Source organism: Nannospalax galili, unplaced genomic scaffold (genome assembly GCF_000622305.1).
Source record: "Nannospalax galili isolate Female #2095 unplaced genomic scaffold, S.galili_v1.0 scaffold572, whole genome shotgun sequence".
Taxonomy (NCBI): Eukaryota; Metazoa; Chordata; class Mammalia; order Rodentia; family Spalacidae; genus Nannospalax; species Nannospalax galili.
In genome coordinates, this window is record NW_008331829.1 from 410361 (window position 1) to 435708 (window position 25348).

General features: G+C 37.4%; 1 protein-coding gene across 1 annotated transcript in view; it reads left to right on the top strand.

Moving 5' to 3' along the window:
* Window positions 1–25348, top strand: part of Nlgn1 (neuroligin 1) — a 775769-nt gene that overhangs the window by 397559 nt on the left and 352862 nt on the right. The gene's annotated exons all lie outside the window — the stretch shown is intronic.

The window sequence follows — 25348 nt, forward strand, 5'->3', positions numbered from 1 at the left end:
TAGTCACTGAGCTCTTCCACCAAAAACTGTTAAGTAGAAGACTGAGAGAGAGCTGAGTGGTTAAGAACACTTACTGCTCTTGCAGAGGATCCAGGTTTGGTTCCCAGCACCCTTGTGGCATCTCCCAACTGCCTGTGAGTCTAGTTGCAGGGATCTGCCATTCTTCTGGCCTCCATGGGGTCCTGCACACCTGTGATACACTCATACTCATGCGAGCTCACACACATGAACATGCATTTTTATAAATGAATAAAATTGAAAAGAGGAAAAGTAGTCATTCTGGTCAATTATGGGGTATCAGCGTTTATATTTTAAACTTCGATGTCTTCTTAGCATTCAAAACTTTAAACAGTACTTGTATCTGTGTGCCAATATGTAGTCTTTCTAATGTTCAAAGCAATGTTTCTGTGGTTAATACTAAGTGAACAAAAGAACATCACATCTGAGACAGGAAGATGGCTCAGAGGGTAAAAGTGCTTGCAATACACGCCTGAAGATCTGCATTTGATCCCTCAAAACAACTGACTCCTGGTAATTGACCTCTGACTTTCATACATAGTCTGTGGCATACATACATGTGCTCACTTGCAGGTGCACATCATATACACATGACAATAATAAAATGTTTTTTTTTTAATTTCAACAAATATGATGAGGTGAAGTTATCAAATATTTGGCATCTTTTAGTCATCAAAGCCTAGCCACAAAGATTAGTCAGAGAATCTTCAAACATCCCTTCAAATATGGAAAACACCACCAATGCATCCAATCTCGAGTGTAGCCAAGTTGTCAATAGTTGTTCCTAAGAACGGTTTTCTTCTTTCCAAGTTCAGAGTAGACTCACACTCCCCAATCTCTTGAAGTTAGGTATATTTTATAGCCACCTACTTTGTCCCTTAGGGACAAATGGCACTCTGCACTAGGGGTTAACAAACTTCCTTAGACTCAGCCAACATGAAGGAACGCCTGAGCCTACTCCCTCCCAGAATTCTGGGACTGGGGCTGTGCCTGAAGTCGGGATGCTGGGAATTGATGGGAAAGATAGTACAGTCATTAGAGGCTAAGGATAACAACTCTCGCTTTGTGCAAATATGCTTCAATGCTTCAATACATATCCCAAGGAAATCCATTATGCACTCTTAGCCTTGAACAAGTTGCCACAGCCTTGAGAAAGTCTAGCCATCTCCTGACTAAGTGACAAGGACATTCTTGTGTGTTTTGCAGTGCTTAAGCATTAATCAAGTATGAGCTCTGCAGGAATTCTTTGCACTGAGCTACCCTAATAAAAGTCTTTCAAAATGCCTTAATAGGCAATTCTGAGCAGCATAGCCTGGAGTTCCTCAGTCTTGTTGACTCTCCAGAGTCTTGACTTCAGTTCCTTGGCACAAGTCCCTTCACAGTATCCATATCATTTGACTTGTTTTGGATCCTTCAAGTTTAGAAAATTGTCACTTCAGAGTAGAATCTATCAGCCAGAGCATGATTCAGCATAAGCCCTCCCTGGGGTCAAGACTGTGCCTTGGAGTACATGTGTGCCCTGAACTGCTCAGCCTCTATGGCTGAGTCACTGCAGTAACAAAGGGCTTTTAGTGAACTGTGCTGTGAATGTATAATGACCAAGTAAGGCTTCCCTGTCCTATAAAGGTGGAGACTTGGCAATATTTTCCTAGTGCAGTATATGCTAGCCCCTGTGATGTGAACACAAAGCCCAGGAAGTTCAAGGACATGTTGAACGCCAACTTAGAGAAAAGTTCAGACAAGAACTTTGGCACTGATTGGGTTTCTCTAACCTCCTGCTAGGCAGGGGTAAACACCTTCCATGTTAGTAGACATTCCCACCTCCTCTCCTTTTTCTACTCCGCATGTTACTGACCAACTCCTAGAGAGAAGTTCTGAGGAAGGGTGGACAGCAGGTCTTTGAGGGCAGGAACATTTTTAATTGGAATCTGCACCCAAGGCATCCTACTTCTTACTGAAGTGTGGCTATTATCTGAGAAGCCATGGGCAAGTCCATGTTTCTCAGTCTTAGATGGTCAACATAAAAGCCTACATTAGATTTTTTTAAATTTTATTGAATACTTGTTGAAAATACAAATCACACTCAGACATTATGAGCTAGAAAGCAATATATTATTCCCAGCTGGACTTACTCCAAGAAAGGAGGAATGTAAAATGATTTTACAAGAACGAAGTATGTGTGGAGACAGAAGTATAACCTGAGTCTACTATTTCTCTACCTTTTTACCTATCATCCATCTAATGTATCTTTTCATCAGTCCTGCTTGTAAAAATAGATCCATTTGTAATGTTGTCACATATATAACTGTTTTCTTAATATATCACATTCTTTTAAAATACAGATCATAGAACTCTTGTAAGTCTGAGTATACCCGGAGGAAAACCTCAGATACTTTTGTATTTAAGAAATCGCTCAGAAATATTTTTTAAAGGGGGGGGGGCTGGAGAGATGGCACAGCAGTTAAGAGCACTGACTGCTCTTGCAGAGGACCCAGGTTCGATTCCCAGCAGCCACATGGCGGCTACACACCGTCCTTAACTCCAGTTCCAGGGGAATCCGACATCCTCTTCTGACCTCCTCAGCATTGCACAACACGGGTGTGCTCACATGCATGCAGGCAATACACTCATACACACAAAATAAAAATAATAAATATTTTTTTAAAAAAAGAAATTGTTCAGGTAATTCTGATGGTCAGCCTGTTGGAAACCTCTATAGCAGATGACCAATAGAAACGCTTTATCTCCAAGACTTTGCACTTCTAGTTGATTTCCACAAAACCCATAATCCTCTGTCTTTCCTTCAGGGAACTACCATCCACTTAATCTTGATAATGAGGTAACTTTAGCTATGGATCTTCTCCATGATATTTCTTTTCTCTTTAAGTTTAATAAAAGTACTACAAGTTATGCAAAATGAGCTTGTAGGAAGGAATTGTTAGCATACTGGAAAACGCAAAACATGCACTAGCAGAAAAACATGGCCTCAATGTACACTAAGATTTTAAATGAAAATATTGGCCCAGCAGAGTTCAGCTCCATCGGACTTCTCTGGCTACATTCATTTTCCATGCCCTTCTTCCTCTGTTGACAAGAGTCCAGTTAAATCTGTAGGGAATGAAAGGCAAACAGTTTCTCTATGAAGGTCTCTGTCTCCGTCCGTTTATCTCCTGGGTTAAAATCATTATTGATCGCTAATCACCTGTGGTTGTTTACATATAACAAGTTCCCTGGATAACAGAGAACCAGGAGGAGCACTGTACATCCAGGGGAAGCAATCAATGAAAAAAGCTCATAATGATCTTGAAAGGAATCCAAAAGATTTCCCTTTGTGACAGTCATGTATGTGTGCTGGTATTGTCAAACAGACATATAAAGGTTTCCAGTTGGCAAGAGAACATTTTAACATTTTTTATTCAGTTTTCTTATATCACTATAATGATATTATAAATGAAAATCAATTGAAAAATTATTTTGATAGAAAATTCAATTTTTGACCAAATAATCATGAAATATGCCCTTTGTCATATTAGGAATATTACTGTTTTCCTTTTATTTGCTAATGCCCAAAACATCTAGTCAAGAGAATTGTTTTTTGTTTTTTTTTTTTTTTTTTTTTTTTTTTTTTTGAGACAGGGTCTCCCTGTAGCCCCCAAGCTGGCCTAGAACTTGCTAGGGAGAAAAGGGTGGCTTTGAACTCACAGAGATCAACCTGCCTCTGCTTCCCAAGTGCTGAGATTAAAGGCATGAAACACCACGCCTAGCCCAAAGAACATTTTTATCATCTGAAAAACACCGATGATATTTAGCTCAGGTTTTTAGTTTACTTATTATTATTTTATTTTATGTGTATGAGTATATTGCCTGCATGTATGTGAGTGCACCCATGTCATGCAATGCCGCGGAGGTCAGAAGAGGGCATCGGATTCCCCTGGAACTGGAGTTAAAGACGGTTCTTGGCTCAGGGTTTTAATAATCTGATTCTAGGGCCAGGCTTGGTGGCACACGCCTTTAATCTCGGGAGTCAGGAGGCAGAGGCAGGTGAATCTCTGTGAGTTCAAGGCCAGCCTGGTCTACATGGTGAGTTCCAGGACAGCTGGGGCTACAGGGAGACCCTGTCTCAAAAAGACAAAAAAATAAAAAATTAAAAAAAAATAATCTGATTCCACACACCTCCCATTGAAAAATGATTATTTGGTTTAAACAAAGAGAGTATTTTTTATAATCATCTTAAAATATGTGGAAACATATTTCAGGCACTGGAGTAAGAACAGAATAAAGTCATAACTAATTTGAAACCCATTTTTAAATTTTTCATATTCTGATATTTACATCTGGGAGGGTCCCAGTATGAAGTGTATATTAGATCTAGTTTTCAATAGAGGAAATAATGGAACTCAGTCAAATTGACATAAATTAGAGAAATTACTGTAACTCATTCAACCAGCTAGCATAAATGTATCCTTCTTCAGATGTATTGCAAACCTTGGGTGTTTCTGCAAACATATCGATTTGATGCTTCCCGCTGCAAATCTGACCTGAGAAAATTAAATTTCAAAAAAGTTTTCAATCCATGTGTCATGGAAAAGGGAGATTGATTGGTTGAAGAACACCTTCAGTGCTGGGGGTCAGAAAGGCCCTTCGTATATTTTTTGAGATTCTATCATTTCCTCATTTCATAATTACTGTATAATTTTCCTTCAGGAGATATTGGACAGTGGCATGATGCTCACAAGCAGTCTAAGGTCATCACTTAAGTTCCTGTGCCTTTCAAACTAGGTATTCTTAAGACCGGACATGTTTCTTGCTACATGTAATAGGACATACCAATCTATTCCCTATTCATGGTTCTGAGTATAGATTGATCAATACTCAGCATTTACTATCACTGTCTCTAAAGGTCCATGACCAATAACAAGTTTTTGTAATTACAAAAGTTTTATCACTTAAATGTTGTGATAAATAGGTTTCCAGGCCACACTCAGAAGTTAAATATGAGGGAGAAACAGGTGGAAGTTGCCTAATTGTGTAGATGTGTGTGGTGACGGGGCTGGATGTCAGTGTCAGCAGAGGCTTGCTGCTCTGATTATCGGAAGACCACAGTATGATATCATAATGCGCTCCCCAAACCACTCGGGCCTTCCAAACCACTGGTCGAATTTAAATCTTCTGTGTGTGCGTGGCTTATGGAAAAATGAATGGCAGTTCATTTTCACAACACATGACAAACATAAAAGAAATTGTGAATTAATTTTAAACCCTACTTAGCAGAGTCTTACCAAATTGATGGCACCCTTTGTCTCACTGAAGTCAGCCGTCAGAGTTGATAAGCTTAATTAGAATTGGGTATCTCTAAATGTTTTAGACTGACAGCTCAGATCATTCTATTGAAACTCTGATGGTTTGAAGCCTAAAACAAAACAATTGGCTTAAGAGGTTGACAGCATATGACTTTCACTTCCATGCACTACATTAAGCATATCAAAATGAATCATTATGCTGGATGTTCAAATAAACAAGAGCCAAAAGCTTTTAAGGACTTGTTTAGAGTAATGGATGGTGATGGATGGTTGGATGAATGGATGGTTGGATGGATGGAAGGGTGGATGGATGGATGGATGGATGGATGGATGGATAAATGAGAGAGATAGATGATAGATGATAGAGTATTGATAAATAGATGATAGATGATATACAGATAGAAGATAGATAGATGATAGATAGATAGATAGATAGATGATAGATAGATAGATAGATGATGGATAGATAGATAAATGATATAGATGACAGATAGATGTGATAAATGATAGATTGATAGATGATAGAGGATAGATAGATATCAGATAGATGATAGATATTTAGGTAGATAGATAGATGATAGATAGATGATAGATAGATAAATAGATGATAGATGATTGATAGATGGGTGATAGATGATAGATTGATAGATGATAGGTAGATAGATGATAGATGATTAATAGAAGATAGATGATAAATTAGATGGATGGATGGATAGATAGATAGATAGATAGAGATAGATGATAGATAGATAAATAGATAGTTGATAGATAGATGATAAATGGATAATTGATAGATAGATGATAGATGATAGATAGATAGATGATAGATAGATGAAAGATAGATGATAAATGGATGCTAGATAGATAGATAGATGATAGATAGATAGATAGATAGATGATAATCTATAATCTATCCTTGATAGATTTTCTTTATTTTCTTTTCAAAAGGGAGTAAGATGAAATTGGAGCATTCCTGCAATCAACTGTATTTGAAGAATGACTTAGATTTTCAACACCCCCATTTTGGCTATTTCACTATTCATTGGAGGCCAACAAGAACTTCTAATTCATGACAGTCCATGAATACAGGTGCACTATCCATTATCAAAGCATCCCGTTTATTATTATTAAGTGACACCTAAAGATGTTGTGAGGTGCTGCTGTTCCCAGATAGAAGGTTGACTCTTAGGGAGAGAGATGTGCATTTGTCTGTACTTATAGGACATGGATTCTCCTTCTCTGTCAACTGATGAACATGTTATTGAAATGGAAGCATTTTGCATGGAAATATCATGGTTTTACACATACACACAATTAGTGAAAATGCCAGTTATTTTGGAAGTTTATGATTGTTCTACTACTGTTTTATAGGCAGTCGTTATGGTCAGTCAAGTTAGATTCACATCTGCTTAATTATCTCATAAAGTGCCTTCATAAATAGAGGCCCACTCTAATGGTCTTGGTTTGAAGTAGGATCAAAACTATAAACTTTCAGTTTATTATTCCATGGAGACTAGCCCAGTAGCTATTATAAGACAAACATGAGGCATCACTGGTTAGTTCGGACCACTGTGACATGACTCTGATTTTATTGTATTCAGCAAATTCCGATCTCAGCATACCTCCAACACTTACTGGAAGGAGATCATGAGCTTTATGGCTTAGCTGAATCTGAGATTTGAAGGGGAAAACACTTCCATTCCTTAAGGACAAATTGCACATGAAAGTTCATTGTGCCTATGGAGAACAGACTTGCAACTGCTTTTCTTTCGTCTCATAACTTGTCATTTTGAATATTATCTTGCAGGATTGACTTAATTTACCACTAACTAAATTTTAAGGTATTGATTCCATCCACATGTGGTTTAGCTGTTGCTGTCTTTTTTGGACTAATAATGGAGTGTGGTAGTGATCCTACAAGTAAAAGAAACCAGAATATTAAATATTCTTGATCTCTTTACCTTTGGGAGTGCCTCACTATCAATGACTCCTATGAAGGAGTTTATGCATTTCTCCAAAGATTTCAATCCCAGCCCAACCCTTACAGCCTTGCAGAGCCAAGGGCTCATTTGGGTTTGAGAATGAACTCGACTTTCAGGCTCCAGAGCAGCATCTGGGATTAACATCTGCAAACAAGCCAGTTATTAAATAAAGCACCCAGAGATTAAGCACTTTCTCTTTGGTAAAAATTCATCTACAATCAGTTGTATTTGCTTTGTATTCTCAGAATTCTGTCTGCTCTTCCCTACTTAGGTGACACGTAGTGCCAGTCACACTTTCAGGGTCCCTGAGATTTGACTATGGACCCACAGCAGAAGCCTTTAGAAGAATTCAGTTTCCTAGGTTTGAGAGGCCTTTGCTTCTGTGTTTTAGAGGCAGACTTCCATCTGCCATCTGATTTTTCACAGATCCTGGTATTCTCACTTACAACCACAAAGGCTGTATTTAGGAAACCCAACAAAGCATCCCAAGTGAAAAACTGTGACATTTTGTAATTCCAGAACTACTTCACAAAGCAATGTTGTATTTCTACTTAACATGTAATGTTTTGCAACTGCTAAAAAAAATCATTCACTAAGAAGTAAAACAGAAGAAAATCAATCTCTTCTTAACAACATTACCAATAAATATGTTTGCTTATATTTTCCAAGTGAGGTGACAGGAAAAGCAGATAATAAGTGAATCTTTGACAGACACACACAAATGTGCCAGCTAGTATTAGAAAAAGAAATAAAGTAAAACAAAGACTGAAACATTTTTATCATTTCATATCATTTTTAAAAAAACTTATTTTAAATATCCAGTAAACACATATAAAAAATTTCAGTCCCTGTGCAAGGGGGAGTTAAAATGGTTCCAGGAACTAAACATTGTATCATGTTCCTAGAAATGGTCAGTCTTAATAGAATACGCTTTCATAGCTTATTATATTCTCGAATTGAGTTCATTGAAAATGAATCATGAAAAAACACAAATAAAAAATAAACAAAATGAGTCATGAATGCACACACGGAGGGAAACACCATCTCACGAAGGAGGACTGAGTTTCCATCTGAAGCCCTGTGGACAGGTTCCCTGTGAAGTCAATGTGGCATTCACCTCCTCCTTGACCTGGGCTTCATGTTGGGAGTGCGGGGAGACACTAGGAGAGACCACGCTGTTCTAGATCTTTGTGGTGCACTAGGGAGGAAGGAGAATGTTTCTGACCAAGTCTCCCAGAATCTTTTCCTATCATCAGCTTAGATTCAGCTGTAAAGGGTGGGGCTCCTCTGGAGCGGTTGCATCTTCTCAGTCATCTGCAGTCTAGAATGTCTCCATCCCAACACATCTAGTGTCCTTATTTGAACTCTGTGTTTGAGCTATTTGTTTGTATCTTTGTAGACTCTACTCAGCCTTTAGTTCCTGAAAGGTATGGTTATGCCAAATTCATCTGGGTTCCTAGAATTGGTATTCAGAAAAGATTATTTGGATAAATGGATATATAATAAAGAGATGAACTTTAATCAAAGCTTTTTATGTTCTGCCTAGCTAAAGTTCTTTGGATAACTTATATTTGACAAACTTTGATAGTGAAGAGAAAAACGAGACGGAGGCCACTTTCTGAATAATTTAGGCCCTTAAGCCCCCTGTACCTGGTCTTAAATGGAAATTTGATTGGATTGCTTTCATCCAATCTGGGCTTCATTTGACCTGATTTGAAAGTCAATAACACAGCTGATGGAAGGCTCTAAGCTATGCCTCATCGGCTTGATTTCACAAGTCTTTTTGGAAATACTGGAAAAGATGGGCATTTTCCACCATAACAGGGGCTCTCTTTGGGGCAGAGGTGGGTGCAGGAACCAAAAACTGCACTTGCTAGTGTCCTTGGTTGTATCTTTGCAGAGACTGGTGTTTCCTCCTACACCTCTATCCTAACAAGTACATTTTTTTTGATGTGGGTGTAAACCTAATTTCCCTGTGCATAATGCTGTTGCCTCTGGAGTCCGCAGAGCTGGCTGGAATCTGCACTAAGTGGTTCGGGAATAAAGGCTTTCCTTGTCATTATTTGCACAGTCTGTAGTAGTCAGCTGCCAACCCATGCCATGTTATTTGTGTGATGCTTGGTGACAGTCTGTGTTGAGCTTGAGCTATGATTCTTGACATAGTTTAATGAGTTGGAATGTCATTTTCCCCCGTTAAAAATATGCACATATTTTCAATGCCAGTGCAATGCTGGTTACTTTACACATACATTATTTTTCTGAATGTGAAATTTCTGCTCTTAACAGATATTAACCCGAGGTGTTCGGGATATAAAGTATGCTCTTTTCCTACTTGCTTTTAGGAGCAGTTTAGTCTTCGGCATAATTGAGGGAGAAAAATGTGTCCACTTGGCTGCACAAGGCTTGCTTCTGTCCTATTCTTCCTAATTAGCTTTTAACAAGCTGTCAATCTTCCAGTCTATACATTACATTTGAGGAAAGGGCCAGGATGATTGCAGTCACCCTGTGAAAGCAGCCTGGGCTTCTTAAGGGAGAATCTCCAGGCTGACAGGATGGGTATTAGAACCACCACTTTGAGTCAAACACAGTATGATTTCTGTCTAAAGCCATACACCGACGCTGAGCACGTATTTCTGTGTCTGGCCCTTTCCCTTATAGATGCTATCAGCTGCTTGTAGACAGACGTTGGTGCAACAGAAAGCATCCTGATTAAATGTTTTTGTTTATGTAAAATAACGTGTTTAAAAGCACAGTTTTCTTGTTTCCTATTCATTGAAATCAGGTCCTTCAAATGTGAAGAAATGTAAGCGATTAAATCTTTACCCAGTGGACCAAAATTGCCTATTAGTATACCATCCTGTGAAAACAAACTCAATGTTTTAGTGCTGTCTTTTTATAGTTTATAGAAGGTTATGTATGGTTGTATGTGTATGTATATCTACTCTGCTCATTCATTATTGTCATTACAGAAATGTGGATACACACACACACATATAATTTTCTGGCATGCATCTTACATTGGCAAAATAAAATGTTTTAATATGTTAAATGCTAACTTCACACAATATAGGAAAATTTAACTTAGCATCTTTAAGACATGTTTGCATGAGTGACTCTCTAGAGACAAATGACTCAATCATGGATAGACAAGATTGTGAGGATCAATACTATTAATGCTTGTTAGCATTAACATATTCCTACCTATGATAATGCTAAGAGGACTGAGGATATGGGTCAGCTGTTAAGAGCACTTTTTGGAGAGGCAGGAGTTCAAATCCTTAGATCTTGTGTAATAAGTTGAGTTTAGCTGTGTCTACTTAGGATCCCAGAGTTGTGGAGGAGGGTGCAGAAGGGAGAATTGCTGGGACTGGCTGACCATCAGTCTCTATCTAGATTCAATGAAAGACCCTGTGTCACAATAATAAAACAGAGAATTATCACTCCATCTAATACCAGAACAGCCTGTCTCCAAGGATCTGATTTGCCCTTTCAGATTGGCTGATTGTGAGACTGCAACTTGAATTCTCCATGTATAATTTTTTCATTTATAATATGAGATGGTGTACTTAAAGGTTAAAATAACAATAATGAGAAATAAATATCAGCCAGCCAGCCCAGAGTCTAAAGCACAAGACACCCAACGAAGGCATTAGTTACTGATTATACAGGTACATTGTAGACAACCTCAGGTCATTCTGTACGCTATCAAATTTTGGTTTTGCGGTATCTTCAGATAAATAAATAAATTTCATTTATTATTTATTTATGTATGAAAAACATGGAGAGGGCCAGAACACAAGTAGGTTTATCATCTGACACTCTAAAGACAGGTCAGAATTTGGGAAATATTTTGTTTGATATTAGTCTATGACCAAAATATGGAGAAAAATCAAAATTTTAGATGACAGATGTCCTCTGTAAAAGTGAGAATCAATAAGGCTCCACACAGGAAGAAGACATCCCATAGACAGGAAGAGAGAGACGGGGATACCAATGCCATGGTAATAAAAAGGGGGAAACAGATGGGTTCAGACAGAAGCATGAATATTTATACAAGATTTGTGCTGAGCTGTTCTGAAACTTCAATGTCTACCTGTGTTTGTGAATGTTGAACATGAATTCTTTCTGCCCTCAGCATTCTTAAAGCTCTATTTGCGAATAATCCTGTGGCTGGAAGTCTGAGTTAATTACAATAAACTGAAATTTAGTGGCATATTGCAAGACTTAAGCTGAAGTAAAGGGATTGGGGACATTTAAAGCAAAACATTTTAAAGACTTTTTGGAAATTGAAGATGCAATTGCTAATATTTTTAAATGATGTTTTATATCCTGAAAAGGTGTTTTTATATCATTTTTAGTGTATATGCCTTCCTTTACTCTGTTTTTAACTATTTTTACCTATTTAATATGTACTTCTTTACCAGAAAAGACCTATCCAAATAATTAGATAGCACACAGTTCCATTTACATAAGGACAATACTTCAGATGCCTTTTATTGTAATTGCAAACAGTTATAAATATTTATCTGAATAAATTTAAAAATTATTTCATTAGATGGTTACTAAGAAAGAGACTTTATGCATGATAAAACCATCAATTATTTTTTTTTCCTAGTGGGACTAATGCATTTAAGAAATCTAAAACTTCTTGGTCTACAGTGTAGAAAAGAGCAAAACAGTAAATAAGATGTAATTGGAAAGATTTGTCTTCATATATGACTTGGGGCATGTGCAAGTCATCTGCCTCTCCCTGTTTGTATTTTCAGAAATATTTCCCTAATAGCCAATGCTCTAAATGTCAGTTTAGAGACCGAGGGGGTAAAAGAGACTTCTGGATTATACTTTTGGGACCTTGTCAGATGGAGTATGATAAATTCTCAAATAATCTTCAGCTAGTAAACACAGGTCTTAAAGATGCAGGAATCTATTAAAAATTCAGGCTGAAAATCCCCCAAGTTATCTGCATAACATTATGTAAGAAAGACAAGCATGGTGCTGCAATAATTCCAAATGAAAGCAAAAGAAAGTTGAATTGATAAAAGCATTTATTACAGTGGGTTTGGCAGCGTTGCTGAAATTTAGGTATCAGACGTAGAAATCATTATGTCTGCACTTGTAGATCAATTGCTTTTATAGCTTCTAATAAATTTTGTCTTTTGATTTGATGGATCTTTAACCATCTGCTTCTGGAGAAATTTTTGTTCATATGCCTGGGAAATGCTTCAAAAAATGTTTATTAAGGGCTAGCATTTGGAAGTTAGGAATGATTGTGAGGCTTCTGTGCCTTAAACCAATGTTAGAGACATGTGACCACTTTAGATAGACACAGCATCCTTTTGGAGCTCAGGAAAATAAGGATATTTCATAAAATTATTATTCCTCTTTGTTATCTATAAATTCAACAATGAATAATTCGATAGTTCTAAGAACCAATGAACAAATGGAACCATTTATATGTAATTTGAAACTTGTCTATGTGAGAAACTTTAGCCAGGTTTATTGTCTCCTGTATTAAAATTACATAAGCATTTGCTGTCATATAAATACAGTTGGTACTTAGGGAGATTTCTCAGTTGGCAAAGTGCTTGCCACATTGAGTTTAATCTCCAGAACCCATGTTAAAAGCCATGTTTAGTGACAAGCTCTTGTAATCCCAGCTCTTGGGAGACAAGTAGATTTCTGGGAATCACTGGCTAGCAAGTCTAGAAGAATCTAAGAGATCCAGGTAAATATGGGAGACTGTCTCAAACAAACAAGGTGGATGACACCTAAGCAATGACACTTGAGGCCGGCACTTAACGTTGAACCCTATATTGGATGCTTTTTTTTATGACACTGTATTTTTTGTTGGGGGTTGGGGTAAGGAAAATGATCTCTTTCCATTCCATCAATTTTAATGTGTAACATTTGGTTGACTTCTTCCTGAATCTGTAGCCCAAGCCTGCCAACGGTTCATCCCATCCCACAAGAGCTTTACCCAAAGGCACAGTCCTGAATCGAGGTCAGTATTTTCCAGTTCAAGACACAGCTGTGGCTTTCTACTGAGAAACTTCCAGGAGAGGTATAAGTCTGGAGGTCCCAGCAATGATAGAGCCTCAAGAGGAAGCATTCCACCTCAGAATGATGAGACAGGTGGAGCGAGGAGGTGTCTTGTGGCACCCCTTGATTTTTGAGAAATATCAGTTTTTATCGAGTCCTACCCTAGATTTTTCCTTTTTGTCATTTAATAAGTTGCCTTATCTATATTGATGGTATCATGAATTGAATCTGCACCCCCTACAACTGAACAGTCCTGATTAATACACAATAATCTGTCTGTAACTATTTCATCTACAGAGCAAGGGACTGGAATTGATAAATATTTCAGTGTTCCCTTCAAAACTAAGCCTAGCTGTGTAGCTACATGGAGTTTGTTCCAAAGAATCCATTTGTTTATGACGTCAGGACACGGCATCAGGCTCTTACCTGCCTACATTTTCTTGTGGCCCAGCAATGGGAATCAAACCTGCACCTCAAACCTGTATCCTCAGCCCCTTTATATATTTTAATAATATATTTTATATTTATTTATTAGAATTCAGGATAGCTTAGAAATAGTAAGTTACTTACTAAGATTATTATAATCAAGCATATAAGTGACCATTATAGAAAATAATTTATGCTTATAAAATATGATACTGCACTGTATTCTCTTACCTAAGGTTGAGCAAGTCTTATCATTACTGAAGTTGTTTTATCAAAGGAGAAATGAGTGTATAAAAATACTACTCATTCATTCATTGTTTTTATATTTTGCAAAAATCATTGTTCTACTTCTCTGGCTCCGGGCATACAATGTCTTTTCCAGCCCAAAGTTCCAAACACTTACACAATCCTCCCCCGAGCAATGTAGTCAGGTTCTTTATAGCAATAACCCACTCTCTGGTACCAATTTCTGTCCTAATTAGCTTTCTATTGCTGTGATGAAACACTATGTACAAAACCAACTTGAGGAGGAAAGGGTTTATTTGAATTATGTGTGTACATTACAGTTCACTCTTGAGGAAAGTCAGGCAGGAAGTAAAGGTGGGCGAGAACCTGGAGACCAAAAGAGATGGAGGAGATGGAGGAGATGAAGGACATGGAGACCAAAGAGAACAAAGAGATGGAGGAACGCTGCATGCTGGTTTGAGCCTCTGGCCTGTCCTCAGTCTGCTTTCTTATGCAATCCAGAACAATCTGCCCATGGGTGGCACCGCCTACAGTGGGATGGGCCTTCTGCAATGTCAACAGTCAAGGGGATGCTACACAGACATGTCAACAGGCCAATCTAATAGAGAGAATTACCCAGTTGAGGTCCTTCTTCCCAGGTGTATGAAGTTGATACCTGAAGCTATCCAGCACAGTGCACACACACACACATGCAGGCATACACATACATTTTTTAAAATCTTTATATAAATTGTGATACCTGAAGCTATCCAGCACAGTGCACACACACACATGCAGGCATACACATACATTTTTTAAAATCTTTATATAAATTGTCACTTATGAAGCAATAAGATAATTAAGGTGTTCAAATTATTTGTTATCCAGTACATCAAACTGAGGGGAATACAGTAGCCTGGTAGAACATCATAAGGACGCAGCTGTAGCCAAGAGAGCCTAAAGACAAATGGTAAAGTAGAAGGGTGATGTGATGACAAATTAACCCTTTTCCAGTGAGAGGTGATGAGGGGCATGATCTAATCAAAACTGACCTGAATGGAAAGGATAGGTTAAAATCTACCCTGAAAATATTACCAACACATATTCCTTTAAGGTATTGCTAGAAACAATGGAAGGAACTCATGTTTATTGGTGAAGTTTTCTCCATTCGTTAACCTTCCACAATCTGTTCTGCAACAGGATTCGAGGGTGACCTCCAGTAGTACCTGGTGCATGTGTATGCATGTGTCTGTCCTCTGGTAAACTGCATTAAGCAAAGAATTCTTTGCTAATAGTATATACATCAGCACTCACCACTAAGCTTGATCTATACTGTGAACTTGAGAGGAACATAAAATATTATTGATATTATTTTCATTATTGTTGAGCTACATAAACATATATCCATTCTCATGGGCAGACTTGCAGTTAGATCATACAGGAGATTTGCCCTGAAAGGTGAAAGTTATTCCTCACTCCTTAAATAGCCTATGCTATGGAGGTGCAATTGGCATTTCCCTCCTTCTATCAGTTATTCCCAATATCACTTCTTGATTTGTTTATTCTTTTGTCCTACCTTCCACTTTCTTGCACATTATACCTCTGAGACAATTAATGAAATCATGTCTGGTGATTTATTGAGGAACGTGGTCAGTGCAGTAGGGCACAAGCACAGACAACAAACCAAACCAAGCCTATTCTTTTCATACTCTGCTCCTTTGTATAATTCCATCACTTAATTTACCAATCTAACCATATGTGCATATGCACATGTACAAAAATAGTGAACTTGGGGTTGGAGGGATGACTCAGTGGTTAAGAGCACTGCCTGTTCTTGCAGAAGAGCAGGGTTCGAATCCAGAAACCACATGGTAGTTAACAATCTGCTGTAACTCCAGTCTCAGGGCATCTGATGCCCTCTTCTGACCTCCTTGGGCATTGCATGATATGGGTACACTTACATGTAGGCAATACACTCATAGATATAAAATAAAAAGAATAAAATAAAAAAGAATAGAGGACTCACCTACAAATAGGAGAATTTTTCCTTGAATATGGAAACCATACTGAGTCAGATAGAGGATCAACAAAATCTCCTTTAGAATTCTCTCGATCGTAGTGAAAGTCCCAGGAAGCTTTCGCAGAAAAGGATAAGTAAGCACTTGAGGTTCTGTGTGGTGTATGATCTTGGCTGCATCCCTCCCACTCCAAGGATCAATAGGTCAAAGAACTGTGGTCACCAAAGTTCAATTTAATTATCAGAAGTCATAGAATAACAGTCTCTTTTTGAACTGTTTCAGCCTCTTAAAACATAAAACCATTCTTAACCTACAGACTGTACAGACATAAGCAGTGGACTAAGTTGTTCTGCATGTCCCAGTTTGCTGACCCCCGTTATAAAGTACAGAGCCCAATCAAGGGGGATATGGTGGCAAACTAATGTGCATGCCAATCAGCCAACTTCCTCAAATAAGCTTCATGTTGAATCCAGTATGTCTGCCAAAAGGGACTATTTTTTTCCTCTTAGAAAATGCAGCTTATTGTGGCACTGTGGAAAATTCTGTGAAAACAACTTCTAGCTGGTTTTTATATTAAGAGTTCATGACAAATATACTGTCGGACCATGCTTTATTATGCAGAGATGTGGTGTCGATTTTGTATACAACAAACTTCCTTGCCAGTAAAATCGTACCTTGTGTCATTGTGGCAGCACTGCCACACATAATCATGGTCTTAACTAATAGGCTTGGATATGGGAAATAAATGGGAAAATGGAGAATAATTGCTTGACTTAAGTCTTAGGCACAAGTAGACGAAAAATAATTATACAGCTAACATACAAATGCATTAGGAAGTACCCTACGAATTATTTTTAAATTGTCCTGTCTATGGCGGCTCAGAAATGAAGCAGCTTAGACATTTATAATGTCATGTAATTTATTACTTGTCTAGATAGCTCATTCTCAATACATTGTGTTACATACATAATATAATTAGACATCATCGAGAGCACTGAGGAAGGAACATATTTACCATATGAAAAAATAAATCTTAATTTGATGACTATTAGCAAAAAGTAGAATTAATGTTATGTTTTTCTAGTAAGCTGAATTCATTTTTATTTCATTTTATTTTATTTTTGCTAACCTCACTTTTCCAATATATTTATTGAATTTTTTGCATTTCATACATCTTAATCATATTTAGACACCCTCCCCTATCATGTGCACCCCCCATCCTCTCAACTCACACTGGATTTCATGCATTCTGTTATATGTTAAGGCCTATCAAGTCAAGTTTGTATCCCCAGATGTCCCTTAGTGTGAGTTCATCCACTGGAGCTATCTAGTATCACTCCCTTAAAGAAAACCAACTCTCACTCAACCAACAGTGATCAACTCCCAATGGTTCCTCAGCTAAAGTTGGGGCCTCCTGCCCATAACCTTATCTGTTATAAACAAATTCTAGCTTCTGTTTTTTTTTTTACATTTGAGAATGTCATGCATCTATAACAATGAAATATGATCATATATACCCCAAGATTCCCTCTTCACCTCCCTGAAGTAGCCGAACATCCCCTTCACTTCACAATTCCTCCTCCTCCTCCCCCTCCCCCCCCTTCTCCCCTTCTTCCTCCTCCTCCTCCTCCCCTTCCCCCCCACTCCTCCTTCTCCTTCTTTGATTTGTTTTGACAGGCCCCAAGTCCTATGAGTGCTACTGATATGTGATCTATTAGACCATCCACTGGAACCTACCAGTGGCCACACCCATAAAGAGAATAAGTTTTCCCATTCAGTAGCTGACAAGTGGCAATAGCCCCTCAGTAGTGGTGGGGCCTAGAGAGCACATCTCCCATCTCTGCCAGAATTTTGACTGTCTTAATCTTGTATAGGCTTATGCAGGTAACTACAGCTGGTGTTTGTTCATAAGCACAATAGCCATGTCATGTCTATAAGACGGCATTTCAAAGCACACCTCATGAGCCTTTGGCTCTTACATTCTTCCCACCTTCTCCACATCCCCTGAACTTTGCCAGCATGGGTGGGGGTTGAGAAGGAAATTCCATTATGGATAGGCAGTCTGTATTGCTCAGCACCTTGTCCCGTTATGAGTCTACATTGACTGCAGTCCACTCCAAACAAAGCTTCTCTGACCAAGCTTGAGGGCTGCCCAGTCCCTGGGGTAGTCATGGTCCACAAAGCACCCTGGTTCTACGCTTCTGCTGAAGTCACTGCAAGCTGTGTAAGTCCTACAGACCTGTGGCCTTACCCAGTCACAGGTGTGGTCCCCACGCTGGGTCCCCAGCTACCCTGAATTTCTTTTAAATACAAAACAACTCATTTTAATTACAAAAATATTAAATATAAGAGACTCATTTTAACTACAAACAGTTTTTTGAGGTTATAAAGTCTTAACTAATATTAAGATGAACACCCAAGTCTGATGAAGCAGAGATCAAATGTTCAGTTGCAACCTGTTGTCTGCCCAAGCCCTTCACTTAAGAAAAAAATTGACAGATAATAATGAATTATTAAAGCTTAACAAATTATGATAAATTCAAATAATCTAGTTTTCAAAATGATACTGTACAACCAAAGGAAGCAAGAGAAACATATCTCTGAAGTGAGGAAGGAACGTGTTAGTGTTTTGGAGTAGGGGTGTAACTCAATGGCATGACCTGATTTTAATCCACAAAAAACAAAACCACAGAATCGCAAAAACAAACCGATAAGCAAACTTCAAGTTTCTACATTAGCCAGAAGGTCGTCAGTTTTAATCTTTCTCCCTGTTTCCCCTCATCTCCCTCCTAACCCTTCTGCTCTTTACATCCCCTTTAATAAGCCAATTGTGAACCAATCTGAAAAAAATTTAGTACTGTTGGTAGTTATTGGTAGTTATTGCTATCCTGAAAAACACTTTATATATTCACAATTAAACTGAATTGTGTGAAACATGAACTCTCATGTGATAGTTGTGATGCTCTATTGAATATTTCTAGCATACAAAATTCATTTAAAGTCATGGCTTGCATTTATGGAGGTATTCATTCTATTTAAAGAGTTGTCAGAATGAACCTTCTTATAAAGGAAATCACTGTATTATCCATGATTGAAGCTTATGGAAGAATAACACTAACATGAATACTCTGTCCACTAAGTGCAAAGAAGATTAACAAAATCTTCAAATTAATCATCTCGCAGATTTCTAGAAGGGTAGGAAATTTTATTTTTCCACACTGATAAGAACATATGGGAAACTTTCATTCCTCCCAAGAGCACAGTGCTTTGATGAGTTAATAATACAGTCAGCATCATAAAATGCTGATTCTGGGCATGGTGGTAAAAAGCTACCCATAACAAAATCTACCAGATAAAGTTACAGAACTATGATTCATAATGTAAAACTCCAAACAAAATAGCTGTTGGGAAGGTGGTGTCGACTTAATGAGCATCAAGTACCATTTATGTCAAATTTAACATTTCTTAGAACTAAAGTATGTGTATTTCTGAGGAAAATAAATGTGACATTTTTTTTTGTCTGTGTAAGCTGTTTAGGGCAAATCTACACTAATTAACTATTGTCTACAATAAGGAAAAGAAGGGCACTATTATGATTTGTGCCTTCCAAACAGATATTCCATCTCTGTAGAGCTTAACACAGATATAAATGTAAGAACTTATTAAATTTTATAAACAACAGTCTAGTAAATGGTTTTGAAATATTCTTTGTCTCTGCCTATTTTTCTCTTATGAGTTAGAATTAAATATAATGTAAATCTAGTTTCGTATCTTTTCTTCCCTTCTTTTTTTTTTTAATTCAAGAACAAAGATTATGTTATTCAATGTTAGAAAACTGATTTGGACAGCTAACCAATCATTTAAAGGTAGTGTTGCTCATCTCCTGTTCCCTGCACACACAGAAGAGTAGTATTCCTCTTAATAAATGGACTCTTAAAGAAGGGATGAGTGGCAACTGGGATATCTGTCTGTAAATATGGAAAATGGACAGAAGACCCCAATCTTAGCTGAAGAAATATTGCAACGTATTACTGCTGGGTGAGAAAGAGCCTGATCTTCCTCAAACGGGAGACCCTAGGTAGGCTGACTAGACCTCAGACGATGAACTTGCACTGAGGGACTTCTGGGGACACTAACTTAACACAATAGGCCTTAACACAAATGACAAACTGTATGAATTCCAGTGGGGGTGGGTATGGGAAGGTGCCAGTGGGGAAGGGGGTATAAAGATGATTAAGATAGATTGAGATGTTCTGTATGAAATACACAAATTTCAATTAAAAAATAAAAATTTTAAAAAAGGGATGAGCCCTGCATGTACAGTCTGCTCCCCTTTTGTGGGCGCATGCAGTTGTAGAATGGAGTCATCCTTGACCAATTAAAAGGACAGGGATGTGAAAAAAAACACTGGACTTCCCATGCCTTCACAGCTACCCGACGACCCCTGAACTAACATTGAAACAGAAAGAAAAGTGTCAATCTCATTGTGTACTTTGGACATTTCTACATCTCTCAAGATGAACATATAATTGGGCTGGAGAGATGGCTCAGCTGTTAAGAGTGCCAGCTGCTCATGCAGAGGACCTGGGTTCAATTCCAAGCACCCACATAGCAGCTGACAGTCATCCAAAACTCCAGTTCCAGGATATCTGATGGCCTCTGTTGAACTCCACGGACACATTGCATGATGTGGGTGTACTCACACACACATAGGCAATGCACTCATATACATTAAATAAAAACAATATTAAAAAAAATTTCAAGATGGTCATACGTTTTTCTTTATTGCATAATATGAAGAATTACATTCATATTAATATTACTATTCAATGAATGAACATCTTTGATTCTTGAAATCAACTGTACTTGGTGAAACTGCAATAAATTCAATACTGCTATTTCATTTAAGCAGCAGACATCAGCACAGAAAACTTTCCTTATTTTAAAATGTGTTGATAGCATATGTATGTTGGATTCATAAAACAATTTTCAGAAACTTCCTCCTTTTACAGGTTCCTCATTATTTATCTGTAAAGAAATACTGGTTTTTTGAAAAATTAAGAGTATTTTCCTTAAAACCACTTTCACCCTAAATATTTCTGCCCACTTCTAGTTTCTTCTGTAGTTATTGAAAATTAAAATCTTTCTACCTCTTTCTCTAATCAATTTTTGTCAAGCACATATTTTTAGAAAATCATCCATCATCACACTGAAATTTGTCTTTTACAGAGTCATTTATCACATTCTCAAAATTTTCTCAGAACTCTGGTTCTCGCTCTCAGTACAGAGTCACGGCTCAATTTGAGTTTTCCTCTTTCTCTTGGTACCACATAGGCAGAAGTTTGTCTATTTGGCTACCTTGTCAAATAACCTTCATTGACTCTTCTGTGTTTGATTTATTGACTGACTTACTAGGTAGGATTTCTGCCGCCCCCTTGTCTGATTCCTGTTCTTTTATTGAATTGATTGGTTATATCGTGTGTTTTCAGCCTTTGTTGTTTAGCTAAAAAACATTTCCAAACGCAAGATTAACCTTAATTTCTGATAAAATTTTTTATTGTGCATGTGCTAAGCATGGTACCCCAGGTCCCACCACTGATAGTCAAGTACTCTACCACTGAGTTATATACAGAACTGTACTCAGATGCGTGATTGAGTATAAAATATTTATATGCATATACACGTCAGCCTTCATCTCTGGAACCACTCCTTTTCCCCTTAGACCTGCTGACTTTGTATGAGAGTAAAAAAGACACTGTACGAGGAAAACTGAAGGGGGATCCCTTGTCCTGCAAAGCCGTCCACATTAGTCTGGAATTCGCTATCCTTTTTGGTCAACCTCACGAATAGTTTTAATTATAGACATGCATCCCACACCCAGTTTAAAGGTTTTGGGGTGTTCATGAGTGTCTGTGTAATTAAATCTATCATTCATTTCATACATGTTCATAGTATGTATAATACAGATAATCAATAATACAAAATCAGTATTCAACCTCTCATATGTATATGTGTACTACCATGACCCCACTATCACACTGACTTTGAATGTCTTCCTGATCTTCTTCACATTTCTAATCTTCAAAAACACTTTTAGACATGATTTTATGAATAGCATTTAGATTGACTTGTGTGAATCAGTCTGATAACATGCTCCCCGTTCTTTCATCAGATTATGTACATATATATATATATCCAAATATATATATATATCCAAATAGCTCTGCTATTCCCCTTTAGCCCTATTGATTTCATATGAAAGTGGGAAGGTGCTATGGCACTAACAATTGAAGGATAAAATGACAAAAATCATTATCTAGAATAGTCACTGAACACTCATGTACAGCTGGATTTGGGAACATCGTGAATATTTTACAACTTTATGGAATGAATTCCTCTTCCGTTCCAGGGCTGAATTGTTTTGTATATACGTGTATGTATATATAGGCTATTCCTAGAATATTTGTGTCAGAATACATGAATATATAAGAATGGACTTGATTTCTGTAAACTACTGAAGACGATTGAGAATCACATAGATTCAAAGCTAGTATATATAGACATTAAACATGTGGTAGATAAAATTGTCTAGAAGCTTAGAATAAACACCTGTGGTAAGGTAGAAGATGTAGAGCACATAAGAATTCTTCGTTTCTGATCCCTGGTTGAATGGATCGTCTGAGCATGCGTGCTTCTAATGATTCCTCCTCCTCTTTGATGCCAATCAATTAGGAAGAAAGCATCACATAAGGCACTCTAAGTCATAGATGCTTCATCAACTGGCCGTTCAGCTGTCTTGGCACCACACGTGTCAGCCATGGATGTCTTCCTCAAGCTGTACTTCATGCCACCTGCTCCTTAGCTTCCTGCTGGTCTCTGAGTACAAAGTAAAAGGGAGACAGAAAATCACTAAAGGCTGTTTTTGGAAGCCTTGAATCTTTATTCTCACTTCAGGAACAGGTTTTACACAGAAGGGAGCTTTAAAAATGAATTTGGACTTTGAAAATCAAACACAAGGCAGCGGGTTTACAACAAGGTGAAGTTCAGAACGTAATTTTTTTCTGATCTGCTTCCATCAAAAGTTGGGAGAATTCTCTCCCATAGTCAGGCAGTTTGTGTATTAGCGTTCGTGTGGGTGTTGGTGAGTTTTATTATTTTCTGTGTCTTCAAAAGCATTTCAGAAGTCATTGTGGAGAGGGGTCAGGTAAGACGCTTCAGAGCTCAGCATCATCTTAAATTGAGAACCACATGAAGACAGAACTTTACCTCTCTTTTATAACACTGAGTCTTAGGTCAAACATCCTTTTCAAGCTGGGCTTAGCCACCTGGAATGTGTGCTTGGTGAAAACTCTACTAAGGGCTGATATTTTAGCCCAAACTTTCAATGTTTTATTACTTGAATCTAGTCACGAATTTTAAAACAAAGGTACAATGCCTCAAATATTTCCTAAATAGGCATTTCTTATTTCAAAGGAAACCTAATATCAAAGATTAAATATCTGAAAGGATTATTGATTTTGCTGCGTAATAAGAAGCTAGGCTAAACTAAAGGCATAATAAAGGCATAAATTCCATTAACAAATATATTCTTGGATTTGACTCAGTAAGTACAAAGTCACCCTTAAGACACAGAATAGCCTAAGGGTGCTTTCTAATTAAAAATTTGAAAGCTGATGCTCAGTATACCATATCTGTGTACAATTCTAAATTAAGCTGGGATCTCTTGTGTTAAGTTACTCCATAACCTTTTCTCTTCTCTGCTAGGTTACAGTAGAAAAAAATGATAATTTAGCAAATGAAATCAAGTTCAATCCTGAACTATTATTACCATAGCAAATTTGGTAGTAGTTAAGGTCTAGTTGCAATTTATAGGACCTCATATTCCTAGTAGTAATAAAAATAATAATTTCAACAATAATAATACTCTTCCATTTATTACATTCCTGCTGTTTCCCAGACCTGTAAAATGAACTGTCTTATCTGACTCATGACAAAACTGTGTGAGAGAGTCATCATTTTAATTCACAGTTAAAGTCGTTACAGTGAGGAAAGAAAACCAGTGAAGAAAGGCCTGGGAACCAGAGGGCGTCACTGTGCTGTGAAGAGGTCAATTAGTAAGCAAGCACATCAAAAACCTTTAGCAACATATAAAGAACATTTACGTAGATTTCTAAACTGCTTTCATCATACACATGCACCTCGGAGACCATGGAAAGATACAGAAAACATAAATGACCAAATAAGCTTTTATGTCATTTTTAAAATTATTTATTTAATAACCACATACTTAGAAGAAGCATTTCATTACAACAGCATTGACATACTCAATAACAATTTCCTGAGCTAAGATGCTTCTCTTTCAAAATTGGCTGTAAATTTTTAGGTTTACAGTTGAATTATTACAGTTATACAATATTGTACTCAGTATAAACCCTATAAGACATAAAATTAAATGAGGTTTTAACCTTTAAAAAAGATCTCCATTTCATTATTAAAATACACAGTTTCATACAGAAAAATTCATTTTTAATGCAATTGACATTAAGATGTTTGCACATGCGTTTCTAATCTCTATATATCTGATTATTACTAGTCACAGTCGGTTACTTTCTGAGCTCCTTGGCATCTGAGCATGGATATAAAATCATCAGGTAGATTTCAATGGTAATGTTTTTCACATCTACTAATTATTAAGGAGCAAATTTTTATGCTTTGAAGAATTACTATTTTTTATCATTATTTTTTAAAAATTTTTAAATAACTACATGATTAGAAGAAGCATTTCAGTATAGCTTTAACATAGTAACACACTTCAGAGCAAGAGTGTAACTCTTTCACAAGTGGGTGCAAGTTTCTAGGTTCACAGTTGAATTAATACCAGTTACACAATATTGAACTCAGTATAAGCTCTGTAAGACATAAATTTTAATGAGTTTTTAATATTTAAAAAAGATCTCCATTTCATTTTAGAATGTATTGTTCCTTGCAGAAAGACTCATTGTTTTTGCTACTAACACTGAGATGTTGGCGCTTGCATCTCTAACCTGTATGTATCTGATTATTACTAGTCATAATCGGTTGCACTTGGATCCCTGGTGCCTGTGTATGTCTATAAAGTCATCAGGTAGATTTCAATGGTAATGTTTATCACCTCTACTAATTAACATGACATCACCCACTTTCCAGATGGCACCCTCCCACAGCCTCCCTCCCCCAACTCGAGCCCCTATACTCTGAGATCCCTCCTACTGTCTCCTGTGTTGTCAGCACCCCCAGCCGTTCCCCACTACTTGTCCATCTGGTGAATCTAGTCAGCCTATCTAGAGGTCTTTGTTTTAGG